Genomic DNA, 22,464 nt, shown 5'->3' with positions numbered 1-22,464 from the left:
ACATGATGAAGTATATGAGAGGTGTACATGATGAAGTATATTGGAGGAGTACAAGATGAAATATATTAGAGGAGTACATGATGAAGTATATTGGAGGTGTACATGATGAAGTATATCAGAGGAGTACATGATGAAGTATATTAGAGGTGTACATGATGAAGTATATTAGTGGTGTACATGATGAAGTATATTAGAGGTTTACGTGATGAAGTATATTAGAGGTGTACATGATGAAGTATATTAGAGGAGTACATGATGAAGTATATTAGAGGTGTACATGATGAAGTATATTAGAGGAGTACATGATGAAGTATATTAGAAGTGTACATGATGAAGTATATTAGAAGTGTACATGATGAAGTATATTAGAGGTGTACATGATGAAATATATTAGAGGTGTACATGATGAAATATATTAGAGGAGTACATGATGAAGTATATTAGAGGTGTACATGATGAAGTATATTAGAGGAGTACATGATGAAGTATATTAGAGGAGTACATGATGAAGTATATTGCAGGAGTACATGACGAAGTATATTTGTGGAGTACATGATGAAGTATATTAGAGGAGTACATGATGAAGTATATTAGAAGTGTACGTGATGAAGTATATTCGAGGTGTACATGATGAAGTATATGAGAGGTGTACATGATGAAGCATTGGAGGAGTACATGATGAATTATATTAGAGGTGTACATGATGAAGTATATTAGAGGTGTACATGATGAAGTTCATTAGAGGTGTACATGATGAAATATATTATAGGTGTACATGAGGAAGTATATTAGAGGAGTACATGATGAAGTATATTAGAGGAGTACATGATGAATTATATTAGAGGTGTACATGATGAAGTATATTAGAGGTGTACATGATGAAGTTCATTAGAGGTGTCCATGATGAAGTGTATTGGAGGAGTACTGGATGAAATATATTGGAGGAGTACATGATGAAGTATATTAGAGGTGTACATGATGAAGTATGTTGGACGAGTAAATGTGAAGTATATTAGAGGTGTACATGATGAAGTGTATTAGAGGTGTACATGATGAAGTATATTCGAGGTTTACGTGATGAAGTATATTAGAAGTGTACATGATGAAGTATATTAGAGGTGTACATGGTGAAGTATATTAGAGGTGTACATGATGAATTATATTAGAGGTGTACATGATGAAGTATATTAGAGGTGTACATGATGAAGTTCATTAGAGGTGTACATGATGAAGTATATTGGAGGAGTCCTGGATGATATATATTGGAGGAGTACATGATGAAGTATATTAGACGTGTACATGATGAAGTATGTTAGAGGAGTACATGATGAAGTATATTAGAGGTGTACATGATGAAGTGTATTAGAGGTGTACATGATGAAGTATATTCGAGGTTTACGTGATGAAGTATATTAGAAGTGTACATGATGAAGTATATTAGAGGTGTACATGGTGAAGTATATTAGAGGTGTACATGATGAAATATATTAGAGGTGCACATGATGAAGTATATTAGAGGAGTACATGATGAAGTATATTAGAGGTGTACATGATGAAGTATATTAGAGGAGCACATGATTAAGTATATCAGAAGTGTCCATGATGAAGTATATTGGAGGTGTACATGATGAAGTATATTAGAGGAGCACATGGTGAAGTATATTAGAGGTGTACATGATGAAGTATTTTAGAGGAGTACATGATGAAGTATATTAGAGGAGTACATGATGAAATATATTAGAGGTGTACATGATGAAGTATATTAGAAGTGTACATGATGAAGTATATTAGAGCTGCACATGATGAAGTATATTAGAGCTGTACATGATGATGTATATTAGAGGAGTATATGATGAAGTATATTGGAGATGTACATGATGATGTATATTAGAGGAGTACATGATGAAATATATTAGAGGTGTACATGATGAAGTATATTAGAGGTGTACATGATGAAGTATATTAGAGGAGTACATGATGAAGTATATTAGAAGTGTACATGATGAAGGATATTAGAGGTTCACATGATGAAGTATATTAGAGGAGTACATGATGAAGTATATTAGAGGTGTCCATGATGAAGTATATTAGAGGAGTACATGATGAAGTATATTAGAGGTGTACATGATGAAGTATATTAGAGGAGTACATGATGAAATATATTAGAGGTGTACATGATGAAGTATATGAGAGTACATGATGAAGTATATTAGAGGTGTACATGATGAAGTATATTAGAGGTGCACATGATGAAGTATATTAGAGGAGCACATGATGAAGAATATTAGAGCTGTACATGATGAAGTATATTAGAGGAGTACATGATGAAATATATTAGAGGAGTACATGATGAAGTATATTAGAGGTGTACATGATGAAGTATATTAGAGGAGTACATGATGAAATATATTAGAAGTGTACATGATGAAGTATATTAGAGTACATGATGAAGTATATTAGAGGTGTACATGATGAAGTATATGAGAGGTGTACATGATGAAGTATATTAGAGTACATGATGAAGTATATTAGAGGAGCACATGATGAAGAATATTAGAGGTGTACATGATGAAGTTTATTAGAGGTGTACATGATGAAGTATATTAGAGGTGTACGTGATGAAGTATATTTGAGGTGTACATGATGAAGTATATTAGAGGTGTACATGATGAAGTATATTAGAAGTTTACAGGATGATGTCTATCAGAGGTGTACATGATGAAGTATATTAGAGGTGTACATGATGAAGTATATTAGAGGTGTACGTGATGAAGTATATTAGAGGTGTACATGATGAAATATATTAGAGGTGTACATGATGAAGTATATTAGAGGAATACATGATGAAGTATATTAGAGGTGTACATGATGAAGTATATTAGAAGTGTACATGATGAAGTGTATTAGAGGTGTACATGATGAAGTATATTCGAGGTTTACGTGATGAAGTAAATTAGAAGTGTACATGATGAAGTATATTAGAGGTGGACATGGTGAAGTATATTAGAGGTGTACATGATGAAATATATTAGAGGTGTACATGATGAAGTATATTAGAGGTGTACATGATGAAATATATTAGAGGTGTACATGATGAAATATATTAGAGGAGTACATGATGAAGTATATTAGAGGTGTACATGATGAAGTATATTAGAGGAGTACATGATGAAGTATATTAGAGGAGTACATGATGAAGTATATTAGAGGTGTACATGATGAAGTATATTAGAGGTGTACATGATGAAGTATATTAGAAGTGTACATGATGAAGTATATTAGAGGTGTACATGATGAAGTATATTAGAGGTGTACATGATGAAATATATTAGAGGTGTACATGATGAAGTATATTAGAGGAGTACATGATGAAGTATGTTGGAGGAATACATGATGAAGTATATCACAGGAGTACATGATGAAGTATATTTGTGGAGTCCATGATGAAGTATATCAGAGGAGTACATGATGAAGTATATTAGAGGAGTACATGATGAAGTATATTGCAGGAGTACATGACGAAGTATATTTGTGGAGTACATGATGAAGTATATTAGAGGAGTACATGATGAAGTATATTAGAAGTGTACGTGATGAAGTATATTCGAGGTGTACATGATGAAGTATATGAGAGGTGTACATGATGAAGCATTGGAGGAGTACATGATGAATTATATTAGAGGTGTACATGATGAAGTATATTAGAGGTGTACATGATGAAGTTCATTAGAGGTGTACATGATGAAATATATTATAGGTGTACATGAGGAAGTATATTAGAGGAGTACATGATGAAGTATATTAGAGGAGTACATGATGAATTATATTAGAGGTGTACATGATGAAGTATATTAGAGGTGTACATGATGAAGTTCATTGGAGGTGTACATGATGAAGTATATTGGAGGAGTACTGGATGAAATATATTAGAGGAGTACATGATGAAGTATATTAGAGGTGTACATGATGAAGTATGTTGGAGGAGTAAATGTGAAGTATATTAGAGGTGTACATGATGAAGTGTATTAGAGGTGTACATGATGAAGTATATTCGAGGTTTACGTGATGAAGTATATTAGAAGTGTACATGATGAAGTATATTAGAGGTGTACATGGTGAAGTATATTAGAGGTGTACATGATGAAGTATATTAGAGGTGTACATGATGAAGTTCATTAGAGGTGTACATGATGAAGTATATTGGAGGAGTCCTGGATGATATATATTGGAGGAGTACATGATGAAGTATATTAGAGGTGTACATGATGAAGTATATTAGAGGAGCACATGGTGAAGTATATTAGAGGTGTACATGATGAAGTATATTAGAGGAGCACATGATTAAGTATATCAGAAGTGTCCATGATGAAGTATATTGGAGGTGTACATGATGAAGTATATTAGAGGAGCACATGGTGAAGTATATTAGAGGTGTACATGATGAAGTATTTTAGAGGAGTACATGATGAAGTATATTAGAGGAGTACATGATGAAATATATTAGAGGTGTACATGATGAAGTATATTAGAAGTGTACATGATGAAGTATATTAGAGCTGCACATGATGAAGTATATTAGAGCTGTACATGATGATGTATATTAGAGGAGTACATGATGAAGTATATTGGAGATGTTCATGATGATGTATATTAGAGGAGTACATGATGAAATATATTAGAGGTGTACATGATGAAGTATATTAGAGGTGTACATGATGAAGTATATTAGAGGTGTATATGATGAAGTATATTAGAGGTATACATGATGAAGTCTATTGGAAGTGTACGTGATGAAGTATATTAGAGGTGTACATGATGAAGTATATTAGAGAAGTATGTGATGAAGTATATTAGAGGTGTATATGATGAAGTATATTAGAGGTATACATGATGAAGTATATTAGAAGTGTACGTGATGAAGTATATTAGAGGTGTACATGATGAAGTATATCAGAGGTGTACATGATGAAGCATTGGAGGAGTACATGATGAAATATATTAGAGGTGTACATGATGAAGTATATTAGAGGATTACATGATGAAGTATATTATCGGTGTACATGATGAAGTATATTAGAAGTGTACATGATGAAGTATATTGGAGGAGTACATGATGAATTATATTAGAGGTGTACATGATGAAGTATATTCGAGGTGTACCTGATGATGTATATTAGAGGTGTACATGATGAAGTATTAGAGGTTTACATGATGAAATATATTAGAGGTGTACATGATGAAATATATTAGAAGTGTACATGATGAAGTATATCAGAAGTGTACATGATGAAGTATATTAGAGGTGAACATGATGAAGTATATTAGAGGTTTCCATGATGAAATATATTAGAGGTGTACATGATGAAGTATGTTAGAGGTGTGCATGATGAATTATATTAGAGGTGTACATGATGAAGTATATTAGAGGAGCACATGATGAAGTATATTGGAGGAGTACATGATGAAGTATATTTGTGGAATACATGATGAAGTATGTTAGAGGAGTACATGATGAAGTATATTAGAGGTGTACATGATGAAGTATATTGGAAGTGTACGTGATGAAGTATATTAGAGGTGTACATGATGAAGTATATTAGAGAAGTATGTGATGAAGTATATTAGAGGTGTATATGATGAAGTATATTAGAGGTATACATGATGAAGTATATTAGAAGTGTACGTGATGAAGTATATTAGAGGTGTACATGATGAAGTATATTAGAGGAGTACATGATGAAGTATATTAGAGGTGCACATGATGAAGTAGATTAGAAGTGTACATGATGAAGTATATTAGAGGTGTACATGATGAAGTATATTAGAGGTGTACATGATGAAGTATATTAGAGGAGCACATGATGAAGTATATTGGAGGAGCACATGTTGAAGTATATTAGAGGTGTACATGATGAAGTATATTGGAGGAGTACATGATGAAATATATTAGAAGTGTACATGATGAAGTATATCAGAAGTGTACATGATGAAGTATATGAGAGGTGTACATGATGAAGTATATTAGAGGTTTCCATGATGAAATATATTAGAGGTGTACATGATGAAGTATGTTAGAGGTGTACATGATGAATTATATTAGAGGAGTACATGATGAAGTATATTAGAAGTGTACATGATGAAGTATATTAGAGGTGTACATGATGAAGTATATTAGAAGTGTACATGATGAAGTATATTAGAGGTGTACATGATGAAGTATATTAGAGGTGTACATGATGAAATATATTAGAGGTGTACATGATGAAGTATATTAGAGGTGGACATGATGAAATATATTAGAGGTGTACATGATGAAGTATATTAGAGGAGTACATGATGAAGTATATTAGAGGTGTATATGATGAAGTATATTAGAGGTATACATGATGAAGTATATTAGAGGATTACATGATGAAATATATTATAGGTGTACATGATGAAGGATATGAGAAGTGTACATGATGAAGTATATTAGAGGAGTACATGATGAATTATGTTAGAGGTGCACATGATGAAGTATATTAGAGGAGTACATGATGAAGTATATTACAGGAGTACATGATGAAGTATATTTGTGGAATACATGATGAAGTATGTTAGAGGAGTACATGATGAAGTATATTAGAGGTGTACATGATGAAGTATATGAGAGGAGCACATGATGAAGTATATTAGAGGTGCACATGATCAAGTATATTTGAGGTATACAAGATGAAGTATATTTGAAGTGTACGTGATTAAGTATATTAGAGGTGTACATGATGAAGTATATGAGAGGTGTACATGATGAAGTATATTGGAGGAGTACAAGATGAAATATATTAGAGGAGTACATGATGAAGTATATTGGAGGTGTACATGATGAAGTATATCAGAGGAGTACATGATGAAGTATATTAGAGGTGTACATGATGAAGTATATTAGTGGTGTACATGATGAAGTATATTAGAGGTTTACGTGATGAAGTATATTAGAGGTGTACATGATGAAGTATATTAGAGGAGTACATGATGAAGTATATTAGAGGTGTACATGATGAAGTATATTAGAGGAGTACATGATGAAGTATATTAGAAGTGTACATGATGAAGTATATTAGAAGTGTACATGATGAAGTATATTAGAGGTGTACATGATGAAATATATTAGAGGTGTACATGATGAAATATATTAGAGGAGTACATGATGAAGTATATTAGAGGTGTACATGATGAAGTATATTAGAGGAGTACATGATGAAGTATATTAGAGGAGTACATGATGAAGTATATTGCAGGAGTACATGACGAAGTATATTTGTGGAGTACATGATGAAGTATATTAGAGGAGTACATGATGAAGTATATTAGAAGTGTACGTGATGAAGTATGTTCGAGGTGTACATGATGAAGTATATGAGAGGTGTACATGATGAAGCATTGGAGGAGTACATGATGAATTATATTAGAGGTGTACATGATGAAGTATATTAGAGGTGTACATGATGAAGTTCATTAGAGGTGTCCATGATGAAATATATTATAGGTGTACATGAGGAAGTATATTAGAGGAGTACATGATGAAGTATATTAGAGGAGTACATGATGAATTATATTAGAGGTGTACATGATGAAGTATATTAGAGGTGTACATGATGAAGTTCATTAGAGGTGTCCATGATGAAGTGTATTGGAGGAGTACTGGATGAAATATATTGGAGGAGTACATGATGAAGTATATTAGAGGTGTACATGATGAAGTATGTTGGAGGAGTAAATGTGAAGTATATTAGAGGTGTACATGATGAAGTGTATTAGAGGTGTACATGATGAAGTATATTCGAGGTTTACGTGATGAAGTATATTAGAAGTGTACATGATGAAGTATATTAGAGGTGTACATGGTGAAGTATATTAGAGGTGTACATGATGAATTATATTAGAGGTGTACATGATGAAGTATATTAGAGGTGTACATGATGAAGTTCATTAGAGGTGTACATGATGAAGTATATTGGAGGAGTCCTGGATGATATATATTGGAGGAGTACATGATGAAGTATATTAGACGTGTACATGATGAAGTATGTTAGAGGAGTACATGATGAAGTATATTAGAGGTGTACATGATGAAGTGTATTAGAGGTGTACATGATGAAGTATATTCGAGGTTTACGTGATGAAGTATATTAGAAGTGTACATGATGAAGTATATTAGAGGTGTACATGGTGAAGTATATTAGAGGTGTACATGATGAAATATATTAGAGGTGCACATGATGAAGTATATTAGAGGAGTACATGATGAAGTATATTAGAGGTGTACATGATGAAGTATATTAGAGGAGCACATGATTAAGTATATCAGAAGTGTCCATGATGAAGTATATTGGAGGTGTACATGATGAAGTATATTAGAGGAGCACATGGTGAAGTATATTAGAGGTGTACATGATGAAGTATTTTAGAGGAGTACATGATGAAGTATATTAGAGGAGTACATGATGAAATATATTAGAGGTGTACATGATGAAGTATATTAGAAGTGTACATGATGAAGTATATTAGAGCTGCACATGATGAAGTATATTGGAGATGTACATGATGATGTATATTAGAGGAGTACATGATGAAATATATTAGAGGTGTACATGATGAAGTATATTAGAGGTGTACATGATGAAGTATATTAGAGGAGTACATGATGAAGTATATTAGAAGTGTACATGATGAAGGATATTAGAGGTTCACATGATGAAGTATATTAGAGGAGTACATGATGAAGTATATTAGAGGTGTCCATGATGAAGTATATTAGAGGAGTACATGATGAAGTATATTAGAGGTGTACATGATGAAGTATATTAGAGGAGTACATGATGAAATATATTAGAGGTGTACATGATGAAGTATATGAGAGTACATGATGAAGTATATTCGAGGTGTACATGATGAAGTATATTAGAGGTGCACATGATGAAGTATATTAGAGGAGCACATGATGAAGAATATTAGAGCTGTACATGATGAAGTATATTAGAGGAGTACATGATGAAATATATTAGAGGAGTACATGATGAAGTATATTAGAGGTGTACATGATGAAGTATATTAGAGGAGTACATGATGAAATATATTAGAAGTGTACATGATGAAGTATATTAGAGTACATGATGAAGTATATTAGAGGTGTACATGATGAAGTATATGAGAGGTGTACATGATGAAGTATATTAGATTACATGATGAAGTATATTAGAGGAGCACATGATGAAGAATATTAGAGGTGTACATGATGAAGTTTATTAGAGGTGTACATGATGAAGTATATTAGAGGTGTACGTGATGAAGTATATTTGAGGTGTACATGATGAAGTATATTAGAGGTGTACATGATGAAGTATATTAGAAGTTTACATGATGATATCTATCAGAGGTGTACATGATGAAGTATATTAGAGGTGTACATGATGAAGTATATTAGAGGTGTACGTGATGAAGTATATTAGAGGTGTACATGATGAAATATATTAGAGGTGTACATGATGAAGTATATTAGAGGAATACATGATGAAGTATATTAGAGGTGTACATGATGAAGTATATTAGAAGTGTACATGATGAAGTGTATTAGAGGTGTACATGATGAAGTATATTCGAGGTTTACGTGATGAAGTAAATTAGAAGTGTACATGATGAAGTATATTAGAGGTGGACATGGTGAAGTATATTAGAGGTGTACATGATGAAATATATTAGAGGTGTACATGATGAAGTATATTAGAGGTGTACATGATGAAATATATTAGAGGTGTACATGATGAAATATATTAGAGGAGTACATGATGAAGTATATTAGAGGTGTACATGATGAAGTATATTAGAGGAGTACATGATGAAGTATATTAGAGGTGTACATGATGAAGTATATTAGAGGAGTACATGATGAAGTATATTAGAGGTGTACATGATGAAGTATATTAGAGGTGTACATGATGAAGTATATTAGAAGTGTACATGATGAAGTATATTAGAGGTGTACATGATGAAGTATATTAGAGGTGTACATGATGAAATATATTAGAGGTGTACATGATGAAGTATATTAGAGGAGTACATGATGAAGTATGTTGGAGGAATACATGATGAAGTATATCACAGGAGTACATGATGAAGTATATTTGTGGAGTCCATGATGAAGTATATCAGAGGAGTACATGATGAAGTATATTAGAGGAGTACATGATGAAGTATATTGCAGGAGTACATGACGAAGTATATTTGTGGAGTACATGATGAAGTATATTAGAGGAGTACATGATGAAGTATATTAGAAGTGTACGTGATGAAGTATATTCGAGGTGTACATGATGAAGTATATGAGAGGTGTACATGATGAAGCATTGGAGGAGTACATGATGAATTATATTAGAGGTGTACATGATGAAGTATATTAGAGGTGTACATGATGAAGTTCATTAGAGGTGTACATGATGAAATATATTATAGGTGTACATGAGGAAGTATATTAGAGGAGTACATGATGAAGTATATTAGAGGAGTACATGATGAATTATATTAGAGGTGTACATGATGAAGTATATTAGAGGTGTACATGATGAAGTTCATTAGAGGTGTACATGATGAAGTATATTGGAGGAGTACTGGATGAAATATATTAGAGGAGTACATGATGAAGTATATTAGAGGTGTACATGATGAAGTATGTTGGAGGAGTAAATGTGAAGTATATTAGAGGTGTACATGATGAAGTGTATTAGAGGTGTACATGATGAAGTATATTCGAGGTTTACGTGATGAAGTATATTAGAAGTGTACATGATGAAGTATATTAGAGGTGTACATGGTGAAGTATATTAGAGGTGTACATGATGAATTATATTAGAGGTGTACATGATGAAGTATATTAGAGGTGTACATGATGAAGTTCATTAGAGGTGTACATGATGAAGTATATTGGAGGAGTCCTGGATGATATATATTGGAGGAGTACATGATGAAGTATATTAGAGGTGTACATGATGAAGTATGTTAGAGGAGTACATGATGAAGTATATTAGAGGTGTACATGATGAAGTGTATTAGAGGTGTACATGATGAAATATATTAGAGGTGCACATGATGAAGTATATTAGAGGAGTACATGATGAAGTATATTAGAGGTGTACATGATGAAGTATATTAGAGGAGCACATGATTAAGTATATCAGAAGTGTCCATGATGAAGTATATTGGAGGTGTACATGATGAAGTATATTAGAGGAGCACATGGTGAAGTATATTAGAGGTGTACATGATGAAGTATTTTAGAGGAGTACATGATGAAGTATATTAGAGGAGTACATGATGAAATATATTAGAGGTGTACATGATGAAGTATATTAGAAGTGTACATGATGAAGTATATTAGAGCTGCACATGATGAAGTATATTAGAGCTGTACATGATGATGTATATTAGAGGAGTACATGATGAAGTATATTGGAGATGTTCATGATGATGTATATTAGAGGAGTACATGATGAAATATATTAGAGGTGTACATGATGAAGTATATTAGAGGTGTACATGATGAAGTATATTAGAGGTGTACATGATGAAGTATATTAGAAGTGTACATGATGAAGTATATTAGAGGTTCACATGATGAAGTATATTAGAGGAGTACATGATGAAGTATATTAGAGGTGTCCATGATGAAGTATATTAGAGGAGTACATGATGAAGTATATTAGAGTTGTACATGATGAAGTATATTAGAGGAGTACATGATGAAATATATTAGAGGTGTACATGATGAAGTATATGAGAGTACATGATGAAGTATATTAGAGGTGTACATGATGAAGTATATTAGAGGTGCACATGATGAAGTATATTAGAGGAGCACATGATGAAGAATATTAGAGCTGTACATGATGAAGTATATTAGAGGAGTACATGATGAAATATATTAGAGGAGTACATGATGAAGTATATTAGAGGTGTACATGATGAAGTATATTAGAGGAGTACATGATGAAATATATTAGAAGTGTACATGATGAAGTATATTAGAGTACATGATGAAGTATATTAGAGGTGTACATGATGAAGTATATGAGAGGTGTACATGATGAAGTATATTAGAGTACATGATGAAGTATATTAGAGGAGCACATGATGAAGAATATTAGAGGTGTACATGATGAAGTTTATTAGAGGTGTACATGATGAAGTATATTAGAGGTGTACGTGATGAAGTATATTTGAGGTGTACATGATGAAGTATATTAGAGGTGTACATGATGAAGTATATTAGAAGTTTACATGATGATGTCTATCAGAGGTGTACATGATGAAGTATATTAGAGGTATACATGATGAAGTATATTAGAGGTGTACGTGATGAAGTATATTAGAGGTGTACATGATGAAATATATTAGAGGTGCACATGATGAAGTATATTAGAGGAATACATGATGAAGTATATTAGAGGTGTACATGATGAAGTATATTAGAGGAGTACATGATGAAGTATGTTAGAGGTGTTCATGATGAAGTATATTAGAGGTGTACGTGATTAAGTATATTAGAGGAGTACATGATGAAGTATATTAGAGGTGTTCATGATGAAGTATATTAGAGGTGTACGTGATGAAGTATATTAGAGGTGTACATGATGAAGTATATTAGAGGTATTCATGATGAAGTATATTGGTGGAGTACATGATGAAATATATTAGAGGAGCACATGATGAATTATATTAGAGGTGTTCATGATGAAGTATATTAGAGGTGTTCATGATGAAGTATATTAGAGGTGTACTTGATGAAGTATATGAGAGGTGTACATGATGAAGTATGTTAGAGGTGTACGTGATGAAGTATATTAGAGGAGTACATGATGAAGTATATTAGAGGAGTACATGATGAAATATATTAGAGGTGTTCATGATGAAGTATATTAGAGGTTTACATGATGAAGTATATTAGATGTGTACGTGATGAAGTATATTAGAGGAGTACATGATGAAATATATTAGAGGAGCAAATGATGAAGTATATTAGAGGTGTTCATGATGAAGTATATTAGAGGTGTTCATGATGAAGTATATTAGAGGAATACATGATGAAGTATATTCGAGGTGTACATGATGAAATATATTAGTGGTGCACATGATGAAGTATATTAGAGGTGTACATGATGAAGTATATTAGAGGTGTTCATGATGAAGTATATGAGAGGAGTACATGATGAAGTATATTGGAGCTGTGCATGATGATGTATATTAGAGGAGTACATGATGAAGTATATTAGAGATGTACATGACGATGTATATTAGAGTAGTACATGATGAAATATATTAGAGGTGTACATGATGAAGTATATTAGAGGTGTACATGATGAAGTATATTAGAGGAGTACATGATGAAGTATATTAGAAGTGTACATGATGAAGTATATGAGAGGTTTACATGATGAAGTATATTAGAGGAGTACATGATGAAGTATATTAGAGGTGTCCATGATGAAGTATATTAGAGGAGTACATGATGAAGTACATTAGAGGTGTACATGATGAAGTATATTAGAGGAGTACATGATGAAATATATTAGAGGTGTACATGATGAAGTATATTAGAGTACATGATGAAGTATATTAGAGGAGTACATGATGAAGTATATTAGAGGTGTACATGATGAAGTATATTAGAGTACATGATGAAGTATATTAGAGGAGCACATGATGAAGAATATTAGAGCTGTACATGATGAAGTATATTAGAGGAGTATATGATGAAATATATTAGAGGAGTACATGATGAAGTATATTAGAGGTGTACATGATGAAGTATATTAGAGGAGTACATGATGAAATATATTAGAAGTGTACATGATGAAGTATATTAGAGTACATGATGAAGTATATTAGAGGTGTACATGATGAAGTATATTAGAGTACATGATGAAGTATATTAGAGGAGCACATGATGAAGAATATTAGAGGTGTACATGATGAAGATTATTAGAGGTGTACATGATGAAGTATATTAGAGGAGTACATGATGAAATATATTAGAGGTGTTCATGATGAAGTATATTAGAGGTGTACATGATGAAGTATATTAGAGGTGTACGTGATGAAGTATATTAGAGGAGTACATGATGAAATATATTAGTGGAGCACATGATGAAGTATATTAGAGGTGTTCATGATGAAGTATATTAGAGGTGTTCATGATGAAGTATATTAGAGGAATACATGATGAAGTATATTCGAGGTTTACGTGATGAAGTATATTAGAAGTGTACATGATGAAGTATATTAGAGGTGTACATGGTGAAGTATATTAGAGGTGTACATGATGAATTATATTAGAGGTGTACATGATGAAGTATATTAGAGGTGTACATGATGAAGTTCATTAGAGGTGTACATGATGAAGTATATTGGAGGAGTCCTGGATGATATATATTGGAGGAGTACATGATGAAGTATATTAGACGTGTACATGATGAAGTATGTTAGAGGAGTACATGATGAAGTATATTAGAGGTGTACATGATGAAGTGTATTAGAGGTGTACATGATGAAGTATATTCGAGGTTTACGTGATGAAGTATATTAGAAGTGTACATGATGAAGTATATTAGAGGTGTACATGGTGAAGTATATTAGAGGTGTACATGATGAAATATATTAGAGGTGCACATGATGAAGTATATTAGAGGAGTACATGATGAAGTATATTAGAGGTGTACATGATGAAGTATATTAGAGGAGCACATGATTAAGTATATCAGAAGTGTCCATGATGAAGTATATTGGAGGTGTACATGATGAAGTATATTAGAGGAGCACATGGTGAAGTATATTAGAGGTGTACATGATGAAGTATTTTAGAGGAGTACATGATGAAGTATATTAGAGGAGTACATGATGAAATATATTAGAGGTGTACATGATGAAGTATATTCGAAGTGTACATGATGAAGTATATTAGAGCTGCACATGATGAAGTATATTAGAGCTGTACATGATGATGTATATTGGAGGAGTATATGATGAAGTATATTGGAGATGTACATGATGATGTATATTAGAGGAGTACATGATGAAATATATTAGAGGTGTACATGATGAAGTATATTAGAGGTGGACATGATGAAGTATATTAGAGGAGTACATGATGAAGTATATTAGAAGTGTACATGATGAAGGATATTAGAGGTTCACATGATGAAGTATATTAGAGGAGTACATGATGAAGTATATTAGAGGTGTCCATGATGAAGTATATTAGAGGAGTACATGATGAAGTATATTAGAGGTGTACATGATGAAGTATATTAGAGGAGTACATGATGAAATATATTAGAGGTGTACATGATGAAGTATATGAGAGTACATGATGAAGTATATTAGAGGTGTACATGATGAAGTATATTAGAGGTGCACATGATGAAGTATATTAGAGGAGCACATGATGAAGAATATTAGAGCTGTACATGATGAAGTATATTAGAGGAGTACATGATGAAATATATCAGAGGAGTACATGATGAAGTATATTAGAGGTGTACATGATGAAGTATATTAGAGGAGTACATGATGAAATATATTAGAAGTGTACATGATGAAGTATATTAGAGTACATGATGAAGTATATTAGAGGTGTACATGATGAAGTATATGAGAGGTGTACATGATGAAGTATATTAGAGTACATGATGAAGTATATTAGAGGAGCACATGATGAAGAATATTAGAGGTGTACATGATGAAGTTTATTAGAGGTGTACATGATGAAGTATATTAGAGGTGTACGTGATGAAGTATATTTGAGGTGTACATGATGAAGTATATTAGAGGTGTACATGATGAAGTATATTAGAAGTTTACATGATGATGTCTATCAGAGGTGTACATGATGAAGTATATTAGAGGTGTACATGATGAAGTATATTAGAGGTGTACGTGATGAAGTATATTAGAGGTGTACATGATGAAATATATTAGAGGTGTACATGATGAAGTATATTAGAGGAATACATGATGAAGTATATTAGAGGTGTACATGATGAAGTATATTAGAAGTGTACATGATGAAGTGTATTAGAGGTGTACATGATGAAGTATATTCGAGGTTTACGTGATGAAGTAAATTAGAAGTGTACATGATGAAGTATATTAGAGGTGGACATGGTGAAGTATATTAGAGGTGTACATGATGAAATATATTAGAGGTGTACATGATGAAGTATATTAGAGGTGTACATGATGAAATATATTAGAGGTGTACATGATGAAATATATTAGAGGAGTACATGATGAAGTATATTAGAGGTGTACATGATGAAGTATATTAGAGGAGTACATGATGAAGTATATTAGAGGTGTACATGATGAAGTATATTAGAGGAGTACATGATGAAGTATATTAGAGGTGTACATGATGAAGTATATTAGAGGTGTACATGATGAAGTATATTAGAAGTGTACATGATGAAGTATATTAGAGGTGTACATGATGAAGTATATTAGAGGTGTACATGATGAAATATATTAGAGGTGTACATGATGAAGTATATTAGAGGAGTACATGATGAAGTATGTTGGAGGAATACATGATGAAGTATATCACAGGAGAACATGATGAAGTATATTTGTGGAGTCCATGATGAAGTATATCAGAGGAGTACATGATGAAGTATATTAGAGGAGTACATGATGAAGTATATTGCAGGAGTACATGACGAAGTATATTTGTGGAGTACATGATGAAGTATATTAGAGGAGTACATGATGAAGTATATTAGAAGTGTACGTGATGAAGTATATTCGAGGTGTACATGATGAAGTATATGAGAGGTGTACATGATGAAGCATTGGAGGAGTACATGATGAATTATATTAGAGGTGTACATGATGAAGTATATTAGAGGTGTACATGATGAAGTTCATTAGAGGTGTACATGATGAAATATATTATAGGTGTACATGAGGAAGTATATTAGAGGAGTACATGATGAAGTATATTAGAGGAGTACATGATGAATTATATTAGAGGTGTACATGATGAAGTATATTAGAGGTGTACATGATGAAGTTCATTAGAGGTGTACATGATGAAGTATATTGGAGGAGTACTGGATGAAATATATTAGAGGAGTACATGATGAAGTATATTAGAGGTGTACATGATGAAGTATGTTGGAGGAGTAAATGTGAAGTATATTAGAGGTGTACATGATGAAGTGTATTAGAGGTGTACATGATGAAGTATATTCGAGGTTTACGTGATGAAGTATATTAGAAGTGTACATGATGAAGTATATTAGAGGTGTACATGGTGAAGTATATTAGAGGTGTACATGATGAATTATATTAGAGGTGTACATGATGAAGTATATTAGAGGTGTACATGATGAAGTTCATTAGAGGTGTACATGATGAAGTATATTGGAGGAGTCCTGGATGATATATATTGGAGGAGTACATGATGAAGTATATTAGAGGTGTACATGATGAAGTATGTTAGAGGAGTACATGATGAAGTATATTAGAGGTGTACATGATGAAGTGTATTAGAGGTGTACATGATGAAATATATTAGAGGTGCACATGATGAAGTATATTAGAGGAGTACATGATGAAGTATATTAGAGGTGTACATGATGAAGTATATTAGAGGAGCACATGATTAAGTATATCAGAAGTGTCCATGATGAAGGATATTGGAGGTGTACATGATGAAGTATATTAGAGGAGCACATGGTGAAGTATATTAGAGGTGTACATGATGAAGTATTTTAGAGGAGTACATGATGAAGTATATTAGAGGAGTACATGATGAAATATATTAGAGGTGTACATGATGAAGTATATTAGAAGTGTACATGATGAAGTATATTAGAGCTGCACATGATGAAGTATATTAGAGCTGTACATGATGATGTATATTAGAGGAGTACATGATGAAGTATATTGGAGATGTTCATGATGATGTATATTAGAGGAGTACATGATGAAATATATTAGAGGTGTACATGATGAAGTATATTAGAGGTGTACATGATGAAGTATATTAGAGGTGTACATGATGAAGTATATTAGAGGAGTACATGATGAAGTATATTAGAAGTGTACATGATGAAGTATATTAGAGGTTCACATGATGAAGTATATTAGAGGAGTACATGATGAAGTATATTAGAGGTGTCCATGATGAAGTATATTAGAGGAGTACATGATGAAGTATATTAGAGATGTACATGACGATGTATATTAGAGTAGTACATGATGAAATATATTAGAGGTGTACATGATGAAGTATATTAGAGGTGTACATGATGAAGTATATTAGAGGAGTACATGATGAAGTATATTAGAAGTGTACATGATGAAGTATATGAGAGGTTTACATGATGAAGTATATTAGAGGAGTACATGATGAAGTATATTAGAGGTGTCCATGATGAAGTATATTAGAGGAGTACATGATGAAGTACATTAGAGGTGTACATGATGAAGTATATTAGAGGAGTACATGATGAAATATATTAGAGGTGTACATGATGAAGTATATTAGAGTACATGATGAAGTATATTAGAGGAGTACATGATGAAGTATATTAGAGGTGTACATGATGAAGTATATTAGAGTACATGATGAAGTATATTAGAGGAGCACATGATGAAGAATATTAGAGCTGTACATGATGAAGTATATTAGAGGAGTATATGATGAAATATATTAGAGGAGTACATGATGAAGTATATTAGAGGTGTACATGATGAAGTATATTAGAGGAGTACATGATGAAATATATTAGAAGTGTACATGATGAAGTATATTAGAGTACATGATGAAGTATATTAGAGGTGTACATGATGAAGTATATTAGAGGTGTACATGATGAAGTATATTAGAGTACATGATGAAGTATATTAGAGGAGCACATGATGAAGAATATTAGAGGTGTACATGATGAAGATTATTAGAGGTGTACATGATGAAGTATATTAGAGGAGTACATGATGAAATATATTAGAGGTGTTCATGATGAAGTATATTAGAGGTGTACATGATGAAGTATATTAGAGGTGTACGTGATGAAGTATATTAGAGGAGTACATGATGAAATATATTAGTGGAGCACATGATGAAGTATATTAGAGGTGTTCATGATGAAGTATATTAGAGGTGTTCATGATGAAGTATATTAGAGGAATACATGATGAAGTATATTCGAGGTTTACGTGATGAAGTATATTAGAAGTGTACATGATGAAGTATATTAGAGGTGTACATGGTGAAGTATATTAGAGGTGTACATGATGAATTATATTAGAGGTGTACATGATGAAGTATATTAGAGGTGTACATGATGAAGTTCATTAGAGGTGTACATGATGAAGTATATTGGAGGAGTCCTGGATGATATATATTGGAGGAGTACATGATGAAGTATATTAGACGTGTACATGATGAAGTATGTTAGAGGAGTACATGATGAAGTATATTAGAGGTGTACATGATGAAGTGTATTAGAGGTGTACATGATGAAGTATATTCGAGGTTTACGTGATGAAGTATATTAGAAGTGTACATGATGAAGTATATTAGAGGTGTACATGGTGAAGTATATTAGAGGTGTACATGATGAAATATATTAGAGGTGCACATGATGAAGTATATTAGAGGAGTACATGATGAAGTATATTAGAGGTGTACATGATGAAGTATATTAGAGGAGCACATGATTAAGTATATCAGAAGTGTCCATGATGAAGTATATTGGAGGTGTACATGATGAAGTATATTAGAGGAGCACATGGTGAAGTATATTAGAGGTGTACATGATGAAGTATTTTAGAGGAGTACATGATGAAGTATATTAGAGGAGTACATGATGAAATATATTAGAGGTGTACATGATGAAGTATATTAGAAGTGTACATGATGAAGTATATTAGAGCTGCACATGATGAAGTATATTAGAGCTGTACATGATGATGTATATTAGAGGAGTATATGATGAAGTATATTGGAGATGTACATGATGATGTATATTAGAGGAGTACATGATGAAATATATTAGAGGTGTACATGATGAAGTATATTAGAGGTGTACATGATGAAGTATATTAGAGGAGTACATGATGAAGTATATTAGAAGTGTACATGATGAAGGATATTAGAGGTTCACATGATGAAGTATATTAGAGGAGTACATGATGAAGTATATTAGAGGTGTCCATGATGAAGTATATTAGAGGAGTACATGATTAAGTATATTAGAGGTGTACATGATGAAGTATATTAGAGGAGTACATGATGAAATATATTAGAGGTGTACATGATGAAGTATATGAGAGTACATGATGAAGTATATTAGAGGTGTACATGATGAAGTATATTAGAGGTGCACATGATGAAGTATATTAGAGGAGCACATGATGAAGAATATTAGAGCTGTACATGATGAAGTATATTAGAGTACATGATGAAGTATATTAGAGGAGTACATGATGAAGTATATTAGAGGTGTACATGATGAAGTATATTAGAGTACATGATGAAGTATATTAGAGGAGCACATGATGAAGAATATTAGAGCTGTACATGATGAAGTATATTAGAGGAGTATATGATGAAATATATTAGAGGAGTACATGATGAAGTATATTAGAGGTGTACATGATGAAGTATATTAGAGGAGTACATGATGAAATATATTAGAAGTGTACATGATGAAGTATATTAGAGTACATGATGAAGTATATTAGAGGTGTACATGATGAAGTATATGAGAGGTGTACATGATGAAGTATATTAGAGTACATGATGAAGTATATTAGAGGAGCACATGATGAAGAATATTAGAGGTGTACATGATGAAGTTTATTAGAGGTGTACATGATGAAGTATATTAGAGGTGTACGTGATGAAGTATATTTGAGGTGTACATGATGAAGTATATTAGAGGTGTACATGATGAAGTATATTAGAAGTTTACATGATGATGTCTATCAGAGGTGTACATGATGAAGTATATTAGAGGTGTACATGATGAAGTATATTAGAGGTGTACGTGATGAAGTATATTAGAGGTGTACATGATGAAATATATTAGAGGTGTACATGATGAAGTATATTAGAGGAATACATGATGAAGTATATTAGAGGTGTACATGATGAAGTATATTAGAAGTGTACATGATGAAGTGTATTAGAGGTGTACATGATGAAGTATATTCGAGGTTTACGTGATGAAGTAAATTAGAAGTGTACATGATGAAGTATATTAGAGGTGGACATGGTGAAGTATATTAGAGGTGTACATGATGAAATATATTAGAGGTGTACATGATGAAGTATATTAGAGGTGTACATGATGAAATATATTAGAGGTGTACATGATGAAATATATTAGAGGAGTACATGATGAAGTATATTAGAGGTGTACATGATGAAGTATATTAGAGGAGTACATGATGAAGTATATTAGAGGTGTACATGATGAAATATATTAGAGGAGTACATGATGAAGTATATTAGAGGTGTACATGATGAAATATATTAGAGGAGTACATGATGAAGTATATTAGAGGTGTACATGATGAAATATATTAGAGGAGTACATGATGAAGTATATTAGAGGAGTACATGATGAAGTATATTAGAGGTGTACATGATGAAATATATTAGAGGAGTACATGATGAAGTATATTAGAGGTGTACATGATGAAGTATATTAGAGGTGTACATGATGAAGTATATTAGAAGTGTACATGATGAAGCATATTAGAGGTGTACATGATGAAGTATATTAGAGGTGTACATGATGAAATATATTAGAGGTGTACATGATGAAGTATATTAGAGGAGTACATGATGAAGTATGTTGGAGGAATACATGATGAAGTATATCACAGGAGTACATGATGAAGTATATTTGTGGAGTCCATGATGAAGTATATCAGAGGAGTACATGATGAAGTATATTAGAGGAGTACATGATGAAGTATATTGCAGGAGTACATGACGAAGTATATTTGTGGAGTACATGATGAAGTATATTAGAGGAGTACATGATGAAGTATATTAGAAGTGTACGTGATGAAGTATATTCGAGGTGTACATGATGAAGTATATGAGAGGTGTACATGATGAAGCATTGGAGGAGTACATGATGAAGTATATTAGAAGTGTACGTGATGAAGTATATTAGAAGTGTACGTGATGAAGTATATTCGAGGTGTACATGATGAAGTATATTAGAGGTGTACATGATGAAGTATATTAGAGGAGGACATGATGAAATATATTAGAAGTGTACATGATGAAGTATATTAGAGTACATGATGAAGTATATTAGAGGTGTACATGATGAAGTATATTAGAGTTGTACATGATGAAGTATATTAGAGTACATGATGAAGTATATTAGAGGAGCACATGATGAAGAATAT

The sequence above is a fragment of the Heptranchias perlo genome, chromosome 4, assembly GCF_035084215.1.
Source record: "Heptranchias perlo isolate sHepPer1 chromosome 4, sHepPer1.hap1, whole genome shotgun sequence".
NCBI classification, from domain to species: domain Eukaryota; kingdom Metazoa; phylum Chordata; class Chondrichthyes; order Hexanchiformes; family Hexanchidae; genus Heptranchias; species Heptranchias perlo.
The sequence above is the reverse complement of the archived record's forward strand: the minus strand, read 5'-3'. Positions refer to the sequence as shown.